Source organism: Gymnoscopelus microlampas (assembly GCF_963454915.1).
Source record: "Gymnoscopelus microlampas genome assembly, chromosome: 17".
NCBI classification, from domain to species: domain Eukaryota; kingdom Metazoa; phylum Chordata; class Actinopteri; order Myctophiformes; family Myctophidae; genus Gymnoscopelus; species Gymnoscopelus microlampas.
This window is the reverse complement of record NC_139954.1, coordinates 968,300-993,152: the sequence shown is the minus strand read 5'-3', so window position 1 is coordinate 993,152 and position 24,853 is coordinate 968,300.

Genomic DNA, 24,853 nt, shown 5'->3' with positions numbered 1-24,853 from the left:
GAGAACATTTAACCCATTAAGAGCAGGAACGCATCTGTGTCATTTTTTTATTTTCTTTGGCTATTCAAAAATAGCAGATCTACAAGCTCATAGCGCGGCACCGAGTGCCGTGCTATAAGCTTGTAGATCTGCAATCTTTAGAAAAATCAAGATTTTTTTTGCAAATCTTTGAATATATATATTTTTCAAAGCGAAACATTTTCACTCATATTTTTGAAGCCCCCAGAAGCAAAGATTTGAGTTAAAAAATGTTCGCTTTAGAAATATATACAATATATATATATATATATATATATATATATATATATATATATATATATATATATATATATATATATATATATATATATATATATATATTATATATTATATATCATATATATTCAAAGATTTGCACACATTTTCACGATTTTTCAAATGTCTAAATGTGTTAATGAAGAGCAGCAGGATGCTCACCGAACCCACAATGTGTGTGTTTGTGTTCTATATTAGATATAGTATGCATTTTATATTACATGGAACAGTGACTGTCAAAGCTATTTTTATTATTTTATTTAAAAAAAAAAATCCCTCGATTTTGTAACCCTTTTTTTCACCCGGTGCCAATTTTCTAAGTGATCCTCGGCACTACAATCGCCCTACTACCAGCAGAGGGAGCCCAGGGCCGAGCTCATGCCTCCTTCAATGCATGAGAGTCAACTCCCCCCTTGTCACCTGACAGGGGTGCAATACGTTAGTCCGACAGCGCATTCCTCCGACAGCGCAGTGCTCCGACATTAAACAGTAAACCCGAACCAAACCCGCACCCTAACCCTAACCGCACGCGGATGCCACATAGTCGGAGAAAAGGTCTGTCGGATTAACGCATGCCTCCCACCTGACAGGGGGGAGTTTCCCCGGTAGGACGTAGCGCGTGGAAGGAACACGTTATTCCAACCAGTTCCCTTCCCCTCCATCAGGCGCCCCGGCTGATGGAGGAGACAGTATAGTGACCAGGATTACTACATGTTTTTGTGAGGGTATTAACTACCCTAGGAGACACGGGGAGAACATGCAAACTCCACACAGAGTAGGCCCTTTCGCCAACCCCAGGGTATGGGCGCTGGTGACGCGGAGGAGAAGACACGCCCCAAGCGCCCACAGCGTCCCCGGCGGGAATCGAACCCAGGACTGTCACAGCTATTGAAAGAAAGAAGTCGTACAGTATTCTAATGCACTGATGATCATTGCTATGAATCCATGAGGAATTGATGATTTGTGAGGATGACTTGTGTGAAAGCAGAATCTGTATGGGGCACTCATAACACAATAATGATGAGACAGACAAGAATTCAATTTCCAAAGTATGAGAGAGTTTAAAGGTATTAATCCAGTGGAGCCAACGTACACGTCATCAATGGGACATACAAGCTGACTCAGTTCAAGTAATGGCCAGCACATACTTAAATAGGCTTCTCCCAGTCTCCACCCCTTCAGGGTTGGGTGTAACACGAATTCTTCAAGGTACTTTCATAGGCAGATTTGACACCTTCTTCATTAACACATGACACGAGAAGACAGTGAGAACAGACAGTCTCAATACACATCGTTTGCATTACTTAAGTTCAGGTGCCAGCCTAGTCTCAAGAAGCAGGGTGGAGTCACACAGACTGGGGGAAGGTAATATAATTATACATTGTTTTTTCTTAAAATGTTTACTTTATACATTTCTATGACACTTGCTTGAACGCAAACTGGAACTCAGGACAGCTTGATATTTACCTGTTCATGTTGATATAAGAATAATTATGAAATGAACTTGAAATAGTAATAAAATGTGTGTGTGTGTGTGTGTGTGTGTGTGTGTGTGTGTGTGTGTGTGTGTGTGTGTGTGTGTGTGTGTGTGTGTGTGTGTGTGTGTGTGTGTGTGTGTGTGTGTGTGTGTGTGTGTGTGTGACAGAGAGAGAGAGAGAGAGAGAGAGAGAGAGAGCATCAATAATCTTGTTCTTCGGTCTAAACATTAATCTTGTTGCAGGTTCCTATAATGAACAACTAGTCCCAAATCTCTAATGGACTCATGTGACTGCTGCGTTGGAGGAAAGTAGGACACAGTCATTGTCTAAATGTAGTTTGGTCCTCAGCCACTCTAAAGAATGAGAAGGTGTAAAAGTACATGTGGCCTGTAATGATGAGTTTGTTCCAAATACTTCAAGGTTTTTTATAATGCAGATTGTTTATTGTGTTCTGTCCCGGGCCACCAGCACTGTTTGTTTTTAGCTGATTGGATGGATGAACCACACACTGTTTCACATGGAATGCACTTTGTTGCTGCCTAGAAAAATATGCACTGTAGTGAGAGTACAGTAATTACAATGTTCCCCAAAATAGCTCATGGCTGTCTCTCAGACACGCACGCATGTGCGCACACACACACACACACACACACACACACACACACACACACACACACACACACACACACACACACACACACACACACACACTCACTCACTCACTCACTCACTCACTCACTCACTCACTCACTCACACACACACACACACACACACACACACACACACACACACACACACACACACACACACACACACACACACACACACACACACACACACACACACACACACACACACACACACACACACACACACACACACAGGCGGTACTACTATATTTGATGAGTGTGATGACTGTTGGGCCCCTGTGTGTGTGTGTGTGTGTGTGTGTGTGTGTGTGTGTGTGTGTGTGTGTGTGTGTGTGTGTGTGTGTGCGCGTGTGTGTGCTTGTATTTAAGTGGCGCGTGTGTTGCACTGTCTCCTGTTTGTTTAATTAGTGCAATTGGTTGCATCTTTGTTGCAATCAGCTGCAGCTGTTGATGCCGTGCTCATACATACGGACATACACACAAACACACACGGTCACTTGAAGGCAGGGTTGAGCTGTAGGGGGTACGGGGGGGTACGGCGTACCCTTAGTTCTGACACTGTGGGGGCTGGGGACTCGCGCGTGCACATGCACGAGCAGCTCCACATGCACTCGCGAGCACACACGTCAGCCGCCCGCGAGAAGTCAATCATTAATACAACAACGCACCTTCAGGGGCGAGCCGTTTTTAACACCTTAAACAATGGACTCAACGACCTGGCTGCTTTGCATAACAAGAGCTGGTAGCCTACCAGACACTCACAAAGGTATCCTTATCTAGCTCTGGTCCATAGCGTTAGAAGGAGTTCTCCTTAACGCTATGGTACTTTAGATTCTTTCCCCTCGCACCGCGGTAGCGCAGCCTCTCGTCTGTAGTAAAATAAAAATAAACGCTTTTGGTACTCACCAAAACAAAGACGGTTTAATGGAGTTGAAAGCCTATTCTATTAAGTGGGAACACTCTGAGCCCCCACCTCACGTATAAAATACACTTTTTGGCCAGAAAAGAAAATATTTCACCTGAAGGAAGAATCTGGTCAATAGGAAAATTCCATTGACCAGATCTGTAGATGGCACGTGGAGCAACCAAAAACAGGTTTTAATTCCGGAGAAATATTTTCTTTTCTGGCCAAAAAGTGTATTTTAGACATGAGGTGGGTGCTCACAGTGTTCCCATTTAGTAAAGTAGGCTTTGAACTCCATAACACCGTCTTTGTTTTGGTGAGTAGCAAAAGGGTATTTTTTTTTTAACTTGTTTTAAAAAACACTGTTTTGAAAGCAATGTAAGTCTTAAAAAAAGTAATTAAAGTAAAGACAAGTTGACTGATTATTTTAAGTACTTATGTGTGGGTGAATCTATGTAAAGGGCTTTTATATAAATCAAAAGGAAAATAAAATAATTAATTCATTGAAACAAAAATAAAAACAACAAATTAACAATGCAACAAAATAATAAGAAATATAAATACATTAATAATCACATGTTGAATACAGTATTTCAACTAGCACTGAGCTGAGTGGCTATGTGCACATGCTTGCGCACACACGTGCCCGCGCGCGTGCACGTGACGTCATAAAATAGAGTACCCATAGTTCAAAAATCCACAGCTCACCACTGCTTGAAGGAACGACATCGCTCATGGCTTAGAGGTTTTAACTGGCTACTTTCACACGGTGTGTACAGCTTCTATAAACAGTCCATTTCAAGTCCATTGCCACTAGGGAGCCTGCCTGCTACGCTTGCTCTGATTATTAGTTCAAAACGTAATCTGATCCCAGTCTGCCACTCAGTAACTGCATGCAGGCGAACACAGACAAAACGCTTGTGTAAGAAATTACACTTACAACGCCTATGGCTTCTAATAAAAACTGCTGAATTCATTAACATTAGTGTTCCAATCCCAATTTTTCACGGTCATTGTTTGTTTAGTCACTTCCAATTTCACTTGTTTATCCTGTATACTGTACGAGTTCTCTCTATATGAAACTGATATCCTGACCTGAAAATGTAATAAGAGCTAGAAGACGACCCGTTACAGAATGAACACTATAGCAATGATTACGATTATGATTAATGATAATATAGAGCTATTCAACACTTCTATTTAATCATACTATACTGTACATGTTTCTGCTCTTACTGTTGTTAGATATGTTACGCACGGTATATAAAGTACTACCGTAGCAAAAGGCCCTTTTTTCCGTATATCATTTCTAAATGTTAAAGTAGATGAAGCACAAGTCAAAATATCTGTCTTTCCAATGCAGTGGTGTTAATTTAGTGTTACCAGTGGTGGAAAGTAACTAAGTACATTTACTCACGTTCTAGTACACTTGATGTTTTTTTACTTTACTGGAGTATTCCCTACTCTCAGTACTTTTACTGCACTACATCTCAGAGGCAATAATGGCAATAATGTACTTTTACTCCACTACAATTATTTGAAAAGTGTAGTTACTAGTTACTTTACCACTTCTACCCTATTTATATATATATATATATAATTCGGCTATTTGAAAATAGCCGATCTACAAGCTCACAACACGTTGTGAGCTTGTGGATTGGCTCTTTTAAAAAGATTTTAATACGTTTGAAAACTTGTAAAATGGGTCATTATTCGTACGTACTTTTTACTTTTGGTATTTTAAGTACTTGATACCAATACTTTTGAACGTTTAAGTAAATGTTGAATACAGGACTTTTACTTGTAACAGAGTATTTGTGGTATTGATACTTTTACTTAAGTAAAACGAACAAGAAACAAGCACTTCTTCCATCACTGGTTACAGCTCCTGCGAGGCTCCAAATATAGAAGTGATTGTATTACAACCTCTATAAAACACTTCTGACTAGACGGGGAATATAATATAGAGCTCATTCTGACCGGTCTGTGCACTGGATCCACTTCTTTCTATTATTGACCACCACTTAAAATGGCCTGAGGGAATATTGATGAGTGTGACTGTGAAACCACATACGCACACACGCACACACACACACACACACACACACACGCACACACACACACACACACACACACACACACACACACACACACACACACACACACACACACACACACACACACACACACACACACACACACATACATACACACACACGTTTGTATCACTATACTGTACTTGTGAGAACGTACACATTTTATAAATGCAATTTTTATGCCACATTTAGGCCATTATAACCAGGAAAATGGTCCTCACAATGTCTATTTCTGTTATATTCTACTATACTTGTGGGGACGTTTTCTCCTCACACGTATAGTAATACTCACACTCACACTCACACTCACACATGCGCACGCGCACGTGCACTCGCGCATACACACACACACACACACACACACACACACACACACACACACACACACACGGTAACCTAACTGAAGGTTACAGCACTCACAGCGGACAGACTTTAAGGTTGTGGTCGGTCTCGCGCACGCACGCACGCACGCACGCACGCACGCACGCACGCACGCACGCACGCACACACACACACACACACACACACACACACACACACACACACACACACACACACACACACACACAGACACTTTAGAAGATTCTGAGTTGCGTTCACTTCCATTCTATGGAATTCCAATGCGTTTCAAAAGCAAGTTATACGAATCGATATGGACTTTAATAGTGTGCTTTTAACCCTCTAGCGGCTGGCATTCCTTGTTTTGAAATACTAAATGAACTATCCTTTTTCTGCACCGGTGTGCCATACTGGAGATCTAAATTTGGACTGGTTATCCCAATCCTACAGACATTTTAAGGAGGTATGTGTTAGCCTAAATTTGACACAACTAATTAAGGAATATACACGACCAAATTTAAAAAAACCTTGATAGATCAACTTTGATTTATATCATTTTAACAAATAGACCACATAAATATGCCCTGAGTGGCGTTCTACCACTGGGGTTCAGCGATCATTGCCCTGTGGTGTGTATTAGAGATATGAAAGCTCCAAAAAACTCCAACCTGTTTTATTACTAAAAGAAAAAAAGAAAAAAATCAGTGACCAGGGCTTCCTGCACGAGATCTCTTGTAGTGATCTGAGCCTTGCTCGTGTTATTCCAGATCCTGATCTCGCGCTCCATCATTTAGCCACTGTTTTTAATAGTATCACTGACAAGTTTGCTCCTTTTAAAAGGCTAAGGATAAAAAAATAGATCAAATCCCTGGTTCTCAAATGTTGTATCCACGGAACTGCATGCAAGAGATAGAGCATGGTGTGCAGCAAGGACAACTAATCGGGAAGTGGATTGGCAGGTTTTTAGAAGGCTGAGAAATAAATGCGGCCTACTTATAAAGAAAGCAACATCAGAATATTACTTCACCTCACTGGTGAAGACGGAGAATAATCCAGCAAAATATATTATGTGTGATTTCTTTAATCAACATTTTATTGCGGCTGGAAATCTATATGAAAGGTCTGATCCCTCCCCTGTAGGAAATGTATCTGCATCTAGCTCAGCGGCAGTGGAGGAAAACAGAGACATTTTCTCATTCAAATAATTTACACTGCCGGAGGTCCTATTTGAGCTAAGTCACATTGATGTAAACAAATCCACTGGTGAAGATAATATGGTACCTAGTTTGTTAAAACTTGCAGCTCCATTGATTGCCCAATCTGTAACACATATTTTTAATTTGTCACTAGCATCCGGGACTGTCCCAAGTGTTTGGAAATCTGCCCATGTAATTCCGCTATTCAAGGGGGGGATGGCAAGTGCTGTTAATAATTATCGGTCTATCTCCAAATTGTCTTGTTTAGCCAAAATACTAGAATCACTTATTAAACAACAGCTATGTAGCTTTTTAACTGTTAATAACATTTTAAACATATTCCAATCAGGTTTTAGACCTGGGCATAGCACTATTACAGCAACGTCACTGGTTTTAAATGATATAGCAACTGAACCGGACCAAAAACAAAAATGTGCAGCCATTTTTATTGATTTGGCAAAAGCCTTTGACATGGTGGATCATGCCTTACTAATAAAGAAATTAGCCAATATTGCACTAGATGGCATGGCCTGTTCATGGTTCCGGGACTACCTGTCCAACAGGACCCAGGCTATCATGGTTGGAGATATTAAAGGAGAATTCCGGTCATTTTAAGTGTTATGTTTGATGTGTGTCAAATCACTTACCAACGTAGAAATGAAAATCGCGTTACTCCACAGAGCCCCCTATCAACCCCCACCGTTGGCATTATAGGAGGATATAGGATAGCCCAAATTCGCCTATTTTAACCAATGCAAAGTCTGTTTTTTTGCTTCTAGTACTCATTGTTGAGTCCCATGATAATGTAACAGGCGCTAAAACTCCCGACAAGCTAACGGCTAATAACAGAACGAGCTAATGCTGGTTGCTGGTTTCTCTCCCGACCTGGCAACCTGGGGCTGCCATGCAGAGAGATAAGCAGCCCCAGCGTTAGCTCGTTTGTTATTAGCCGTTAGCTTGTCGGGAGTTTTAGCGCCTGTTACATTATCATGGGACTCAACAATGAGTACTAGAAGCAAAAAAACAGACTTTGCATTGGTTAAAATAGGCGAATTTGGGCTATCCTATATCCTCCTATAATGCCAACGGTGGGGGTTGATAGGGGGCTCTGTGGAGTAACGCGATTTTCATTTCTACGTTGGTAAGTGATTTGACACACATCAAACATAACACTTAAAATGACCGGAATTCTCCTTTAAGTACAACTTCTTAGAAGTCAGAAAAGGAGTCCCCCAAGGATCTATACTTGGACCCATCTTATTTACCATCTACATAAATGATTTCTCTAAGAATATCAAACATTGCAAAACACATTTCTATGCTGATGACACAATACTTTACACCTGCACCAACCAGCAGCCAAACTATAACAAGGTTACAATCTGCTTTTAATATTATTCAGCAAGCTCTAGCCGGTCTTAAACTGTCTCTAAATGTAGGTAAGACAAAGTTTATGATGTTTTCTAACAAAAGAAAGGTGGAAACAAGTGACCCTATATTGTCCCTGAGGGGGGCACAGATTGAGCAAGTCTCATCGTATAAGTATTTAGGGGTTTGGCTAGATGAGGACTTTTCTTTTAAAACTCATTTAACAAATCTAGCTAAGAAAATTAAGCCTAAAATTGGCTTCCTCTACCGAAGCACTCGGTGCCGCGCTATGAGCTTGTAGATCTGCTATTTTTGAATAGCCAAAGTGTAAAATAATGCTTTTTAGCTCAAATGAAAAAGTGACACAGATGCTTCTTCAGGTCTTAATGGGTTAAAAGACGTGAATAACTGGTTTCTTTCTAAATTGCCCTGAAAAAACATCTTTCAGGAGCCCACAAGGGGAGGCAAATGTAAATTCCCATCCAAATGAGGTGTCATTCACTGCCGTCATTTTTCATTTTTCTCCTTTGTACATAGCGTTGCTGTTGGGCAGAAACCAGCTAACTCCATGTTTCCGCTTTAGCATTTTTTTCCCCATAAATCAGTGCTATTGAACACCCTTTACGTTTGTGTGTTGATAAAAAGAATATTGAACCAATGAAAAGTACTAAAAAGCGCTTCTGACAAACTAATACTACACTATACAAACAAACTATACTCCATTGGATCCTCAAACGTTCTGCTAAACCAGCTAACTCCACCAAAGGGGGGTGGAGTTAGCTGGTTTAGCTGACTGCTCCAGCCCCTTTTGACCTCCAACCTCATTGTGAGCTTGGAGATCCATTCAGCTGTTCTTATCAATGATGAACAAAACCTCCTAACTCCACTTTTTCTTTAGTTTTTGTCATTTCCTGGAAAAGAAACATTTTGGAGTTATCTGGTTCCTGCCGGACAGCAGAGATATAGTGTTTGTTGATGGCATGAATTATTGTGTTATTCTTTTATGTTGATGAATTGAATAGTCTAAATAAGACCACAATGGAAACAAGTCCCCAGGACTTTTTCTTGTTACCCGTTTAGCCTTAATGTCTGACTTTACCACGTGCTGTTTACATTTCTGACTAAGTATTCAATCAATCAATCAAAAACCTGGGTATCTGTGTATTTTGTCTGTATGTTGTTTTTAAAGGGCAAGACCTTTTGTAGAGTTTTGGGTTGTTTTCTTACCTTGCTATGATCCAACTAGTCCAATTTATGACTTATTTCGCTCCGTTGTGCAGTTTAACAGAAAATTAAGAAACAAAATAGGCTCTCATTGACTTCCATTGTAACCGGAAAACAGCTCTCAAAGTCACTCTTTTAGCACATAAACGAACGCAAGCAAAGCTGATTCTGCCAGGGTATAATATTGTCAAACCAAGTTCGGAACGTTTTTTGTCTTTTAAGAAGGATTTATAAAGGTACTATTTTGTTTGGAGATATACTGAAGCTGTACTACGCCTTTCAACTCTCACAGGGGAAACGTGTCACATCTTGCGAGGTTTGGTTTGTAAACAAAGTCACCCCGGCTCACAGACACACCCACGGGCAGTGTTGTGCCTGAACGCTTTCAATGAACTCGTTCATATTTTGGGCGAACGTGAACTGAACGTACTGTATATCCGCTAGATGAACGTTATTGTGAACGCGTTCATTCTGGCGTTTGTGAACGGCGTTCTCTCACAGTTTAACTTCGTTAAAGAGTGTTCCAAATGTCCATGGTTACATCGGTTTGTCATGTTGTATTTCATCCTATTCTGTGTTTCCGAGGCGTCTTGAACGCACCATCTGCCAAAAAGAAAGAAAACAATTCCTCTGCGCACAGTGCGGAGTGAACTCCTCGGGTAGCCCCTCGGGTTAAAAATGCAAGAGAAGCAACACTTAGCTTTATAAAATAAATGTCCGTTTATAAGTTGTTGTGTCACTGTGGCATGCTGAGTGATAATGACCCACAGCTGTTTGTTCTTCTAGCAGAGTCTCCGACGCAAGATCATTTTGTAATTAAAGAAAGCTTCTGCGCTGTATTAGCTACACACACACACACACACACACACACACACACACACACACACACACACACACACACACACACACACATATGAACAACAACAACGTTGCTGGGGCCGGGAGTAGGCCTACTGCTTGTGTTTAAAACAAAGTATTTTTCTCAACTGATACACTTCCCAACTCTGTTGCTGTTCTCTCTGGGATAAAGCCTAATTTACACTTCGCAGCACGGCGGTGTCCCGTGCCTAAAATAGCAGATATACAATCTCACAATGCGTCGTGGATGCAACTCATTGTGAGCTTTTAGGTCTGCTATTAAAACATTATGGCTACAAATGGCATAATCCTGGATTACATTCATATAATATAATGACAGGCCTGGGTATTGAACGTTTTTCAAGTCAAGGAACCCTTAGCTGAGAGAGACCATTATTAATGTATATATATATACATATATATATATATATAGAAAAAAAAAATACGAAAAATAACTGAACTAGTTCATTTTTTTAACCATGAAATGAACTTTGAACTAGTTAATTTTAAAATTTGTGAACTGAACTTTGAATTAGTTCCTATTTTAAGTGAACTTTCCCAACACTGCCCACGGGCCACGGCAAGCAGCCTACACTACAACTTTAGTCAAGTTTGTGGACCCTATTTTACAAAGAAAAGGATTAAGTGCATTGTTCGAAGGCTGTTCGAATTATCACGATTTTTGTGGAGACAAAACTTTCCTTTCGAGAATAAAGTGTTGTGCAAGTTATGGTTGATCGTAGCCCCATTTGGAACCTCTCCTTCCGGTGTATAGCTCCGAGATGAGGTTGCACATTCTCGGGTGCCTGTAGGACACACACCGGTGAATATTTTCCACTATGCATGATTCTCACCCTTTTCCGCACATCATATCCAAAAAGTAAAGGTCGTCCCCCCTGCTCTCAGACGTTTACATTTTTAGCGGCCAAGAAGATTTCATCGACGGGTTGAAACAAGCGTTTAAATTGCTTATTTAGTTAGCCTGTGGCCAGTCAACCCCCGTCCGCATGTGCAGTACTGCTCCCGTAAGATTGCATTGGGAAAACATGCCACAGGCTGACTAAAAAAGCTATTTAAATGTTTTTTTCAACCCCGTCCTAAAAAGTTGACTTTCCGGAAAATCCTCAAACATCTGTAGGTGTCTGGGACTACCTTTACTTTTCGGATACGATGTGGCGAAAAAGATGATCCACAGATCGTTTGGACGGACTCTACCTCTGCCGGTAGCCGCTACAGTAGAACCTTATCACGGAGCGGAGGGAGGGAGAGGTTCGTAATGCGGCTTGGTGTGCATTGGTCATTTTCTGAAGACAGACTATAAGTATCTTCCAAAGAGACGGCTGTTTAAAGCAAGCCACACCGTCAGTTTTTCCAGACCGAGAGGCATGTTACTTCTGGATCAACAGCTTCTCAGGTAAGACATGGCGACATGCTAACATGTAGCCCTGAAAGATGATAGTCATGATGAAACTTCAACCTGTGTTTTGCACTTTGTCCATTTACAGCCCGTACATCTACATAAACGTTCACATTTCAAATATAAAAAGCTTACCTCATTGCCACGGATGTTACAATTCACTTCGGGTGAGTATAAGTACCCGTATCTTCTGTATTGTTCAATAAAAAGCATTTTCATTCAGTTGGCTACTTTCTCATAATGTATCAGAGTGCAATACACTTCCCAACGATAGTGTTGCGTAGTTGACTATGGAAAAAATGGCCACCGATCAGAAGATACGGGTACTTCTGAGGGCCCGAGTAGAATTGTAACATCCGTGGCCATGGGGTAAGCACTTTATATTTGAAATTTGAACGTTTTTATGTAGATGTACGGGCCGTAAATCTCTCACGCACGGCAAACAGAAGTGATTCGGTCGATTAGGTTCTTTCTACACAAAATAGTTAAATTAACAAAAAGCTTTTTTTTTATTAAAAAACGTTTCGTACTGGGTTTCCTGATGTGATATAATGTCAGAATCAGCTTTGTTTGCGTTTGTTTATGTGCTAAAGAGTGACTTTGAGAGCTGCTTTCCAGTTACAATGGAAGTCAATGAGAGCCTATTTTTTATTTCTTAATTTTCCATTAAACTGCACAACAGAGCGAAATAAGTCATAAGTTGGACTAGTTGGATCATAGCAAGGTAAGAAAACAACCCAAACCTCTACAAAAGTGGTCTTGTCCTTTAACCACTGCACAAACAAAGTTCTGAAAGGAAAATAAAAGTAATTTGAAGTTGAAGTTGAAGAAGTACTACGGTGTCATGCAAAAAAATAAAATAAATAAATGCAGATCTACAAGCTCACAACACATGATAACACCGTGATACGTAAGCTTGTATATCTGCTATTTTCACTACATTTGAACACTCTTTTTTATAATAATAATCAATTAAATTGCTTAGTTTGAGGGATGCTTGTTCACTAGTGTTTAGTCCCTTATTTGTTCACACTGGTTTTCTGTAGGGAGTAATTTTTGATTTTAGCATTGGCTATTCAAAAATAGCAGATCTACAAGCTCACAGCGTGTCACTTTGTGCCACGCTGCGAGTTTGTACACCTGCTATTTTTGATCATTTTTTAAACATCTTTAAAGTGTCAAATAATTGTGAATATTTTAACACAAATCTTCCCTTCCTGGGGGTCCCTAGCACAAAACATTTTCAGATGAAGGTCTGCGGCCAAATATACATCTATTTGGGAGTCCTTGACATTAAAAAGTTTGAGAACTACTGATTTAGAAGGCATTTGTAGAATCGGACTCAGGTCTATGGGTTAAGAAGGAGTCCTCCGCCCCTTTAAAATGTCTTACTGGGTAATGTTGTAACTTAATGGGTTACAGTTAATTTGCATGATTGATTTAATTGCTGCTAAATTCATAAAGTATTATATTCAGTTAAAAGCAGAGTTAAAAAGGAAAGATTTCATTTAATAGAGTTTATTGATATTGTTATTGAGAAACATTGTTTGACACTGTATTGTCACTTTTCTATTTCGTATACCTACAAAGGGTTAAGTGAAAAACTGCATGTCCCATAAGGCTTAGTGGTGAACCGGATGTTATTAGATACCGGGTCAGTGTTGTTATGTTCCAGTGCTATTGAGCAATACTAGCTGCGTGGATCGAATGAATGAAAGCTAAAGGCTAACAAGTCTAAAAGACCGTTTATTGTACCATTTGTATCACACTTTTTTTCCTATATAAAGTACCAACTTTAACTCCATATTTTCGACGTCCTGTCCGATACTTGACCGTAGTTATTCTACATTTTTTGGTGCCGAAACCCAGGAATTATGAGCGAGAGAGAACTCGCAGCAGCAGCTGCAGCCGCTGCTAAAAAGACAGAAGAGGAACGTAGGACAGATATGGAAAGAATGAGAAGAAAACGGGGTACAATCCGTGGTAGTACTACACGTCTTTTGAACCAGATAGACGGAGAAATAACGAAGCCAGATCCGGACATTGAGAACTTGAACACTTTATTGGACATGTTGTCCGCGAAGGAGGACAGTCTATTTGAGCTGGACAATGGAATCGAACGGCTAACGGCGTTGGATGACTTGGAGAACGAGATTGAAACAACGGAGGACTACAAGCAACGTGTCATCTCGTATAAGAGCCGCGCACAGCGCATGGTGAAGAAAATGGAGGATCAAAGCCAGCAGCTCCAAGCACCAACGCAGCAAAGGGTGAGCGACGCTAACTCAGCTAACTCATTAGCACACAGACAGTCTGTGAAGCTACCGAAGTTGATCATTGATAAATACAATGGAGATGTCAGTAGATGGCAGGAGTTTTGGAGCCAGTATGAGACTGCTATTCACACGAATGATGCAATGTGCAAACGTGAGAAGTTTACCTACCTGAAAACGTATCTCACAGGACCAGCTGCAAAGGCAGTAGCAGGACTGATGCTTTCTGATGCTAATTATGACAGTGCTATCACGTTACTGCAAAGCAGATTTGGAAGGAAAGATCTGGTTATCAGTGCTCACATGACAAGGCTGCTGAATCTAACTCCTGTGAAGAAATCCTCTGATGTGCATGCATTAAGGCAGCTATATGATGAATGTGAGATTCAAATTAGGAGTTTGGAGTCACTGGGTGTAGTGTCAGACACATATGGGAGCCTACTATGCCCAATTTTAATGAAGATGATTCCAGATGATATAGCTCTTGAATATAGCCGTCAGAGGGGAAATGATGATGAATGGAAGGTTGATGAAATTGTCAAATTCCTACAGAAGGAGGTTCAGAGCAGGGAAAGAGCACTGCAAATGACAACGTCATACACCCAGAAAGAACAGAAACCAGAAAGCAAACCATGGAAGCAGTCATGCTCATTCAATGACACAAAAATGAACAGACCCAGCATGCAATCTGCTGCTGCACTGCACAAAGCCAGCCAGAAGACACACAACTGTTTATTCTGTGACAGTGCAGAACACAAATCTGAAAATTGCCCCAATAACAGCATTCCGGAACGCAAAGAAAAGATCAAGAAAATGGGAAGATGTTTTGTGTGTCTGGGACAGAAACACATTGCAAAGTCATGCAAAGTGAAGGATGCTTCATGTGCAAAGATGAAACCAGATGGACAGAACACTGTGCTGTTACAAACTGCTAAGGCATAGGTGACAGGCCCATTAGGCAGAAAAATAGCTCGCTGCTTACTCGATGGAGGGAGTCAGAGAAGCTTCATCCATGAAAACCTTGTGAAGAGCCTGAAATTACCAGTAATTAGACAAGAGACACTCACTCTTCACACGTTTGGCTCCTCTGTTCCCACAATGTCACAACGCAACACAGTTAGAGTCATCTTGGAGAATGTCTGGGACAACCAGCAGAGAATTGAAATTGAGGCCATAGAAACCCCACAGGTGTGCTCAGCTGTGATGAAAGTTCCTGGTGACCAGATTCAACATGAGCTCAAGAAAAAGGGACTACAACTAGCAGACTTCCCAGGTAATGATGATGATCCTGAGCTCTCTGTCCTGATAGGAGCAGACTACTACTGGCAAATAGTCTCAGGAAGGGTGGAGAGACTGACAGAGACATTAGTTGCACTGGAGAGCACCTTCGGATGGTCTGTGCAGGGACCAGTGTCCATGTCAAGTGTCGCAGAGGCAACCTGCATGTTCATTCCACTTGAAGAGGACACACTTGTCTCCAAGCAACTGAGTGCATTCTGGGAAATTGAGTCTCTGGGTATCACAAGTGAAAACACACAGAACCCAGCAGAAGAAGAGGCTCTGCAGATGTTCGAGAGAACAACAACTTTCAAAGAAGGACGATACCATGTGGAGTTGCCATGGAAACCAGAAAGAGCAGAGCTCCAAGACAACTACAGAGTTGCTAAAAAACGATTTGAAGGTCTGAAGAAAAGACTAAAGAAAGATGTCACATTCTACAGCAGATACAATGAAGTAGTGGAGGACTATCTACAGCAGAACATTGCAGAGGATGTGCCAGAAGACAACGCAAGTGAAGACAATGTGAAATACTACTTACCTCACCACGCAGTACTCAGAGAAGACAAAGTGACCACAAAACTGAGAGTGGTGTTTGATGCGTCGTCTCATGAAGATGGCCGCCCATCCCTCAATGACTGTCTGCTTACAGGACCAAACCTGAATCCAGATCTCCTCAGTGTCCTCATAAAATTCAGAAAACATGAAATAGCCTTCATGGCTGACATAAAGAAGGCTTTCCTGCAGATCTCCATAGTGGAGAGAGACAGAGATGCAGTGAGATTCCTGTGGCTCACAGGCCCACCAAGTGGAGAAGAGGATGGAGAGCTGCGTGTGCTGCGGATGACCAGAGTGGTGTTTGGGGCCTCCCCAAGTCCATTCCTACTCGCAGCTACAATCAGAAAGCACCTGAAACAATATGAAACAGAACAACCACAGGTTGTAGAGACATTAAGAGAATCACTTTACGTGGATGATTTCATTGCTAGCTCACACAGTGTTGAAGAGGCCTACCATGTGACAACCACTGCTAAACAAATACTGTCAACAGCAGGCATGGACCTCTGCAAGTGGATGACCAACTCTCATGAGCTGGAGAAGAAATGGGAGGAGGGCACAACAAACCACACACTGGCACCAGAGACACACGGAGCAGTGCTCAAAGTGTTAGGCCTAGTGTGGAGACCAGAAACCGATGACTTCACCTTTGACCTCAGACCGCTATTGAACATACTAAAAGAAAGGAAGAACACCAAGAGAAGTGTTCTGCAGTCAGCTGCACGCATCTATGACCCACTCGGGTTCCTGACACCTTTCACAATCAGAATCAAGTGCATGTTTCAAGAAATGTGGGAGAGAGGACTCTCCTGGGATGAAGAGCTACCACCTGACCTGACACGAGAATGGCAACAGTGGTGTTCTGAACTACCCCAGCTACACCAGCTTGCCATACCAAGGTGGTATCGAACAGACATGCAACCAGAAAACAAACATGCCCTGACACTACATGTGTTCTGCGACGCAAGTGAAAGAGCTTACAGTGCGGCAGCCTACCTGCAAGGTGAATCACCAGACGGAGAACCTACGATGAGACTAGTCGCATCCAAATCCAGAGTGGCCCCTCTCAAGAAAATGACACTGCCACGCCTGGAGCTCATGGGAGCTGTGATTGGAGCGAGACTAGCCAACAACTTAATGACTACTCTAAAACTGGAACCAAACCAGATAAGAATGTGGACAGACTCTATGATTACACTGCATTGGATTTGCAGCTCAGCTCAGAAGTGGAAACAGTTTGTCGCAAACAGAGTGACAGAGATCCAGTCACTGACCAACCCTGAGACATGGTCACACATCGCAGGGAAGATAAATCCAGCTGACCTCCCCACAAGAGGACAAAGTGTTGAAAGCCTGATACAGAACCAGCTATGGTGGAACGGGCCCAGCGTTCTGACATCACCTGATCAGTCAGAGGAGACTGAAAATGACACTGTTCCAGACAAGGTGAATGCAGAACTAAAGTCCAGTCAACAGATCACTGTACAGCTCGCTGCAAATGACACAGACCCCACTGAACCAGTGTTAGAATTGGAACGATACAGCAAGCTGAAAAGAGTCCTCAGAGTGACAGCCTGGATAAAGAGATTCATAGTCAATACTCAAACAAAAACAAAGAAAAGAGGAGAACTGACTGCGGACGAGCTCTTCGAGGCAGAAAAGTACTGGATAAAGACAACACAGCAACAGAGTTTCAGCCAGGAGATCAAACAACTGAAGGCAGAAAAGGGCCTGAACAATGACTGCAAGATCAAAGAACTCAAACCTTTCCTGGATGAACACGAGCTGCTCAGTGTGGGAGGAAGGCTGCAGCAATCTGACTTCACATTCAGAGAGCAGCACCCATGGATTATGCCCAATAAACACAGATATTCAGAACTGCTGATACAGTCATGTCATGAAAAAGTGATGCACTCAGGAGTGAGAGACACTCTCGTTCAAGTGAGAGAGAGATACTGGATCCTACGTGCCAGGCAGCTAGTCAAGAGGACTGTGGCAAGCTGCACAGTTTGCAAAAGATTCAAGGCAAAAGCCGGAAAGCAGATCACTGCGCCCTTGCCCAAAGACAGAATAACTGAATCCCCACCATTCGAAGTCACAGGTGTGGATTTTGCAGGGCCGCTTTATGTGAAGGCAGATGATTCTGTGAAGAAGTCATACATCGCGCTATTCACCTGTGCTGTAACCAGAGCAGTACACCTGGAACTGGTCTCAGATCAGTCAACAGAGACATTCCTGTTAGCGCTGAAAAGATTCATATCAAGAAGAGGATTATGCAAAATAATCTACTCAGACAATGCTAGAACATTCAAGAGAGCTGATCAGGACCTGAAAGAGCTGTGGAAAGCTATCAAAGAACCCCAGCTGTTAGAGTTCTTCTCAGAACGAGGCATCACCTGGAAGTTCATCGCAGAGCGAGCAGCCTGGTGGGGCGGATTCTGGGAGAGACTCGTCCGATCAGTAAAAACATGCCTGAAGAAAGTTCTTGGGAGAGCTTCACTCAACTTTGAAGAGATGTGCACAGTACTGACAGAGGTGGAGGCTATCATAAACTCTAGGCCTCTGACATTTGTGCACAACGAAGTGGATGAGCCACAGCCACTGACCCCAGCCCACTTTCTGGTGGGAAAACGACTGACCTCTCTGCCACCAAAGCCCTTCCCTGCTGACACACAGCACCCAACTGCCAACAAGGCAGAGATCACAAGAAGATGGAAGTACAGGCAGAGACTCACAACCAGCTTCTGGAGCGCCTGGCGTAAAGATTACCTGCTGGACTTGAAGTCAGCACACCGCTGTGACACACCGACGCCCACCCCACTGAAAGTGGGTGACGTTGTACTCATTGGAGAAGATAACACCCCCAGACAAACCTGGAAACTGGGAAGAATCACAGAACTGTTTACAGGCCGAGATGGACTTGTCAGGTCGTGCATGGTCCGCACTCCCTCAGGGACTTTGCTAAGAAGACCTATTCAGTTACTGTACTGTCTTGAGATTTAATGAACAAGTAATTCATGGGGGGAGGATGTTGTAACTTAATGGGTTACAGTTAATTTGCATGATTGATTTAATTGCTGCTAAATTCATAAAGTATTATATTCAGTTAAAAGCAGAGTTAAAAAGGAAAGATTTCATTTAATAGAGTTTATTGATATTGTTATTGAGAAACATTGTTTGACACTGTATTGTCACTTTTCTATTTCGTATACCTACAAAGGGTTAAGTGAAAAACTGCATGTCCCATAAGGCTTAGTGGTGAACCGGATGTTATTAGATACCGGGTCAGTGTTGTTATGTTCCAGTGCTATAGACGGATTTCCGCGCGACGTCATCACAGAGCAGAATGCGCAATCTGCGCATGCCTGGGGGAAAGGCGCGTTCGAAAATACAGCCCTGAGCGGCAGTGAGCGCACTGGCCAATACAAACTAATAGGCGAGTGTGCTCCGGTGCGTAATTTCCAAACGCACCCATAGGCTTCCCCCCGCAGCTGCACGGTCATATTCCTCTCATGTTTACTAACAGGAAACCCGTCTATTGAGCAATACTAGCTGCGTGGATCGAATGAATGAAAGCTAAAGGCTAACAAGTCTAAAAGACCGTTTATTGTACCATTTGTATCACACTTTTTTTCCTATATAAAGTACCAACTTTAACTCCATATTTTCGACGTCCTGTCCGATACTTGACCGTAGTTATTCTACAGGTAATGTTTCCTGCTCTAATATAGCCAGTTCCAAAGAAGGAAGTGTTTACAACTTAACCCATTGAATCCGGGCATGTATGTCTGTCATTATTAGATGTCTCTGGCTATTCAAAAATAGATATAATAGATATACAAGCTCAAAGCGCGGCACCGAGTGCCGCGCTATGAGCTTGTATCTGCTATTTATTTTTTCAATCGTGGAAAATGTGCAAATCTTTTAATATATATATATTTTTAAACTTTTTTTTTAACTAAAATATTTGCGTCTGGGGGGGTCCCTTGAACAACATACTTTGAGATGGGGGTCCGCAGCCAAATACATATAATTTTGGGGGTCCTTGATATGAAACAGTTTGAGAACCAGTTCTTTTTATTTTTAAATGTTAGGATTTAGAAGCCATTTGTAGAATCCCCAGAAGTGAAGATTTGTGTTAAAAACGTTTGCTTTAGAGTTTAGAATATATAAATATTCAAATATTTTCACGGATTTTTCAAAAAGATCAGATCTACAAGCTCATAGCACCACACTCGGTGCCGCGCAATGAGCTTGTAGATCTGCTATTTTTGAATAGCCAAAGACATCTGCAAATGACACACAGATGCGTTCCCGGTCTTAATGGGTTAACTAACAATATGTGTGTCTTGGATTATGCCTCTTGAGAGGATAAATCGGATTCATATTGTTGTCAGCATTTAAATGGATTCCATTTAGCTCCAAAAGAGGAGAGATTGATGTCACCTGGGTCAAACTAAGAGACCTTTCCCTGATTGGCTACAGACAACAGGTGACAGGGTAGAACAGCTGTGATTGGCTACAGAAAACAAGTGACAGGGTATAAAGTGGTCAGGAAGACAGAGGTCTGTTTTGCTCAGTTTTATCCTCTCCAGGAAAATGGAGGATCAGTGATTGTCAGTATTTGGTCACCTGGCCTGGAAAGCACTTTGTGCAGCACTATGAGCTTGTAGATCTGATAAGAAAAATTGTGGACAAGTCAGCGAACACTGTTGACTCAAATCTCTGCCTCTGGGGGTCCCTGGAAGAAAATATTTTGAGATGGGGGGGTCTGCAGCCAAGTACATATAATGTTGGGGGTTCTTGACATGAAAAAGTTTGAAAACCAGTGACAACAGGATTTAAGACATTATTAAAATCGGCCTCGGGCCTTAATGGGCTAATACATTTGTTCTGGAAAATAAACTCAATACCAACTCACACTACCAATCGTTTGTGTGTTTGGACAGAACAGGAGGAAATGATCAGTGGATAGTAACTAAGTGTATTTAGGTATTTTTTTCTTTACTGGAGTATTTCCAATTTTCAATACTTTTAATTCCACTACATCTCAGAGGCAAAAAATGTACTTTTATTCAACTACAATTATTTGAAGAGTTAGTTAATAGTTATTTTGTAGATTTTGATTATTATTACAAAACCTAAATTAACCACTTTCAGGCCATATATATTTTGGCTATTTTAAAATAGCTGATCTACAAGCTGTTTAATTTGATTTATAGTGCAACATCACCCAAAGTGCGGTCTCTGTGCACTTCACAACAGGTCATACAGCAAAAACATCAAACAAACGAAAAACACAGTAGCAAAGAAACATAGTAAAATGTGCCTGCACGCATGGCCATACAATTACCATGCGGCAGTGCACAGCTGAAAAAAGTTACAGATCAGCGAAGAATTAAATAAAATTTAGAACAATGTTGACAAAACACAGGACAAGAAGAGGTGGACAAGCTGTGAGCTTGTAGATCATTTTGAGAACTTGAAATGGGATATGTTACATAATGAGTACTTTTCATGTTGGTACTAGTATATGTTGATGCCAATACTTTTGTACTTTTACTCAAGTACATTTTTCAATCTGGGCTTTTTTTCCGCCACCGGACATAAGAGCAGATGAAGAGTGTGGGATGTGGATGAGGTCTGGTGTATCAGTGTTTGTCGTGAGACCAGATTCATTGAAGACCGTTGTCGGATTCACTGGCCTTTGGTTCAACTGGTTGCCTGGACGTCCCCCACAGCAGATGTTGTTTTCAGGAAGGGGGCGGAGCCCACTTCGTCAATTCTTAATGTTGTTATTTCAGCAAAATACCATTACATATCCATCCCATTGTTTGTGGAATCTTACTTGTATGAAACAGTCAAGACATGTACTCATAAAACACAGTTGGAATGATGATGACAAAGTGTCATATGGGATTCGATACTTCTCCGCAGTGGACCAAAAATATGTGTTGCGGCGCTCAACCTATGTCTCTATGAGACACCGATGGCTGATATAGGAAACAAAGCATTTGATCTCATGTGTGTCCAGGTGTGCTACTCTCCCTCTGCCAGCCTTGGGAGAGGGTCCCAAACTGAGCTCATGCTTCCTTCAATGCATGAGGAGTGAGCAGGCCGCTTCTTATCACCTGACAGGCGGGAGTTTCCCCACTGGGGTATCATTTTCATAGCCTTTGGCATGACTCGACCCTGGCTGGAATCCTGACCTCCCAATCTCTAGAAAGTAAAAGATTATAATAAATGGCATGAGCACCAGTCAACAAGGGTAAATGATCAAATAAAGTTCAAAGAAAAACAACTGAGTGCTCCAAATGATACCGGGGTAAACATTGGCAATGCATTGTGTGCCTGTGCGACAGCAAAAATGTACATCGTCAGTACATTAGTGTGTGCTGTGCTGACCTGACAGCTATCCTAATTGAGAGAATGAGGTGTATTTGATAAGTTCTTTGCTTACTTCCTGAAAATGAGTGACCAACATGATAAGGGTAAAACTTAAACCAGTAAAATGCCTTGTTGACAAGCCTCCTGCCTCTGTTCTGCTCCAAAAAGTGCCAAATTCTTGTTCCGCTGATGAGTGATGATGCAGTCGCGTTCACAACGTGGAGACTCGTGGCTCTACTTCTTCTTATTCCTAGTCAAGAACCTTCTGTGCAGCCTGCCAGCCTCCTCATATACTGGTATTTTAGTGTACATACGCTGGAATATATACATTTCTATAAATCTATAGATCAACACACCACCATTGTTGGGCTACTAGTTGCGTATTACTCAATTAAAAGGTAATATATTACTTGCTAGTAAGTTACTTTACAAGCTATAATGTTACTATACTACTTACTAGCTTAGTAACTCAAAGTTACTTGGATTAATAACTGTAATACTAGAAAGTACTGTTCCTGAAGAAATCACACCTGTAGCATCTGTATGCATGATGATAAGGAGGAGGTGAGGCTAGCTGGTGGCCTCCTCCTCACTGTCACCATCATCTGTCCTGCAAGCAGGACAAAATAAATCCTCCTCAATGGGGAGATTTCCCACACAACTAATGTGGACTAAAGCACAGGGCGTGCATTCAATCTGAAAGAAATCATGAACTTTATTAACAAAGCATTATCACAACACAGTACACTCTAAACTTACAGGTGATTATACCTTCACAATAAGGTAGCCTTTTGGTATTTAGATGTGTTGTTCTTAGCACAAGTTCTAAAAATGTTTAGATAGTAGGTTGCGTAGACAGATAGGGTTGATGTTTACCTGATACAGTTTCTTGCAAGTTACAACTACATTGTTTTCTACTGCAGTATTATATTCAATCCAATCCACATTATTTTTATGGCACATTTTACAACTCAAGGTTTCCAAAGTGCTGTACAGAAATCAAAAACCAAATACACTGGGTAAGCTAAAACACAGAAAAACAGAAACGGAACAAACAGAAAAAAAATAAACAACAAAAGGAGACACATCACTGAAAATACAAGACGCAGCAGCGTCAGCAGACAGTTAATCTCTCAAGAACAGATTCCGACCTGCGGTGGAATCTGTCGGAGCGGTTCGTCCTAACCAGTGCGCATTGGATACAAGTGGGCGTGCCTTCAGATCAGGAAGTGGACCGCGCTTTACCCAATCAAATGTTGTGGGCGGGATTCACGTGTCCATCCACCATGATCCACCCTCCCCCCCTCGAAACTAGCCGAAACTAATTTAACAATAGCGTCCTCGGAGCGGACAAAACCACGGAAAGATATTCACATTTTAGATTACTCTTTCATCATAGAAACAAGTGGGCTTATAACCAAAACCATCCATGTTCTCTGGGAGAAGTGGTGTTAGTGTTCCGTGTAGAAATATTGTTAGTGGGAATGAAAACATGGTCGCACCAACCGGAAGTGATGCGCTATAGGCAGACATGAAACCGGTGTTTCCCTGCGCTCTAGTCTAACATTATACTCCTGCCAGACTCCACAGAATATCAGAAAAGCAGAGGTCGCTGTTTTTCATTTTCTGTGGGGTCTGGCTACGCGAGACTAGCAGACAGTGAAACAAAAACAGACCAAGGTGGTGAAGGTGGGACTTGAGGTGAGATTTAAAAGTCTCGATGGTGGGGGCCAGTTTGATATGGGAGGGGAGCGCATTCCATAATATGGGAGCTACGACTGAAAAGGCTCGGTCACCTCTGGGGCCAGTTGCACCACCTCACACTAAGTTCAAACTTAGTGTGAGGTGGTGCAACTGGCCCCTGGTCTTTAAACTTGACTTAGGGACCACAAGTTTCAACTGTCAGACGAACAAGCCACAGGACAATGTGTCCTGCTGGGGGGAGGATGGTCTGGTGTTACACACTTTCACCGAGATATGTTTAGTTTTTTCTGCCTCACAAAGGCTCTAAAGCAGGAGTCTTCAACAGGGGGTCCGGGACCCCTAGGGGGTCCTCAGAGTTACTACAGGGGGTCCGCCAAATCTTTGTTTGATAGGATTTTTTTTTACATTAACCACTTGAAGCCTAATATATATTTCTGAGGAGAACTTTAGCCAAAAATAGCAGATCTACAAGCTCACAAGCTCAGCTGAGGCGTTGTGAGCTTGTAGATCGGCTATTTTTGGCAAATAGTTATAGGTGTAGAGGGAAAAAAGCAGCAAAAGTTTATCTAAAATACAATTTTATACAATAGAGGGCTATTTTCACATTTGGAACTTGTGAAACGCTACAGTCTGCACAATGAGTAGGCTTACCTTTACTTTACTTTTTGTTTCTTTGACTCAAGTAGGCCTACATTTTTTATTCCGGACTTTTACTTGAAACAACCTGTACATCTCCTTTGCAGTATTGATACTTTAAATTTACTTGAGTAAAAATAATAAAATGTGAGTACTTCTTCCATCAGTGGGAAGTGGAAAGCCTGGTCACGC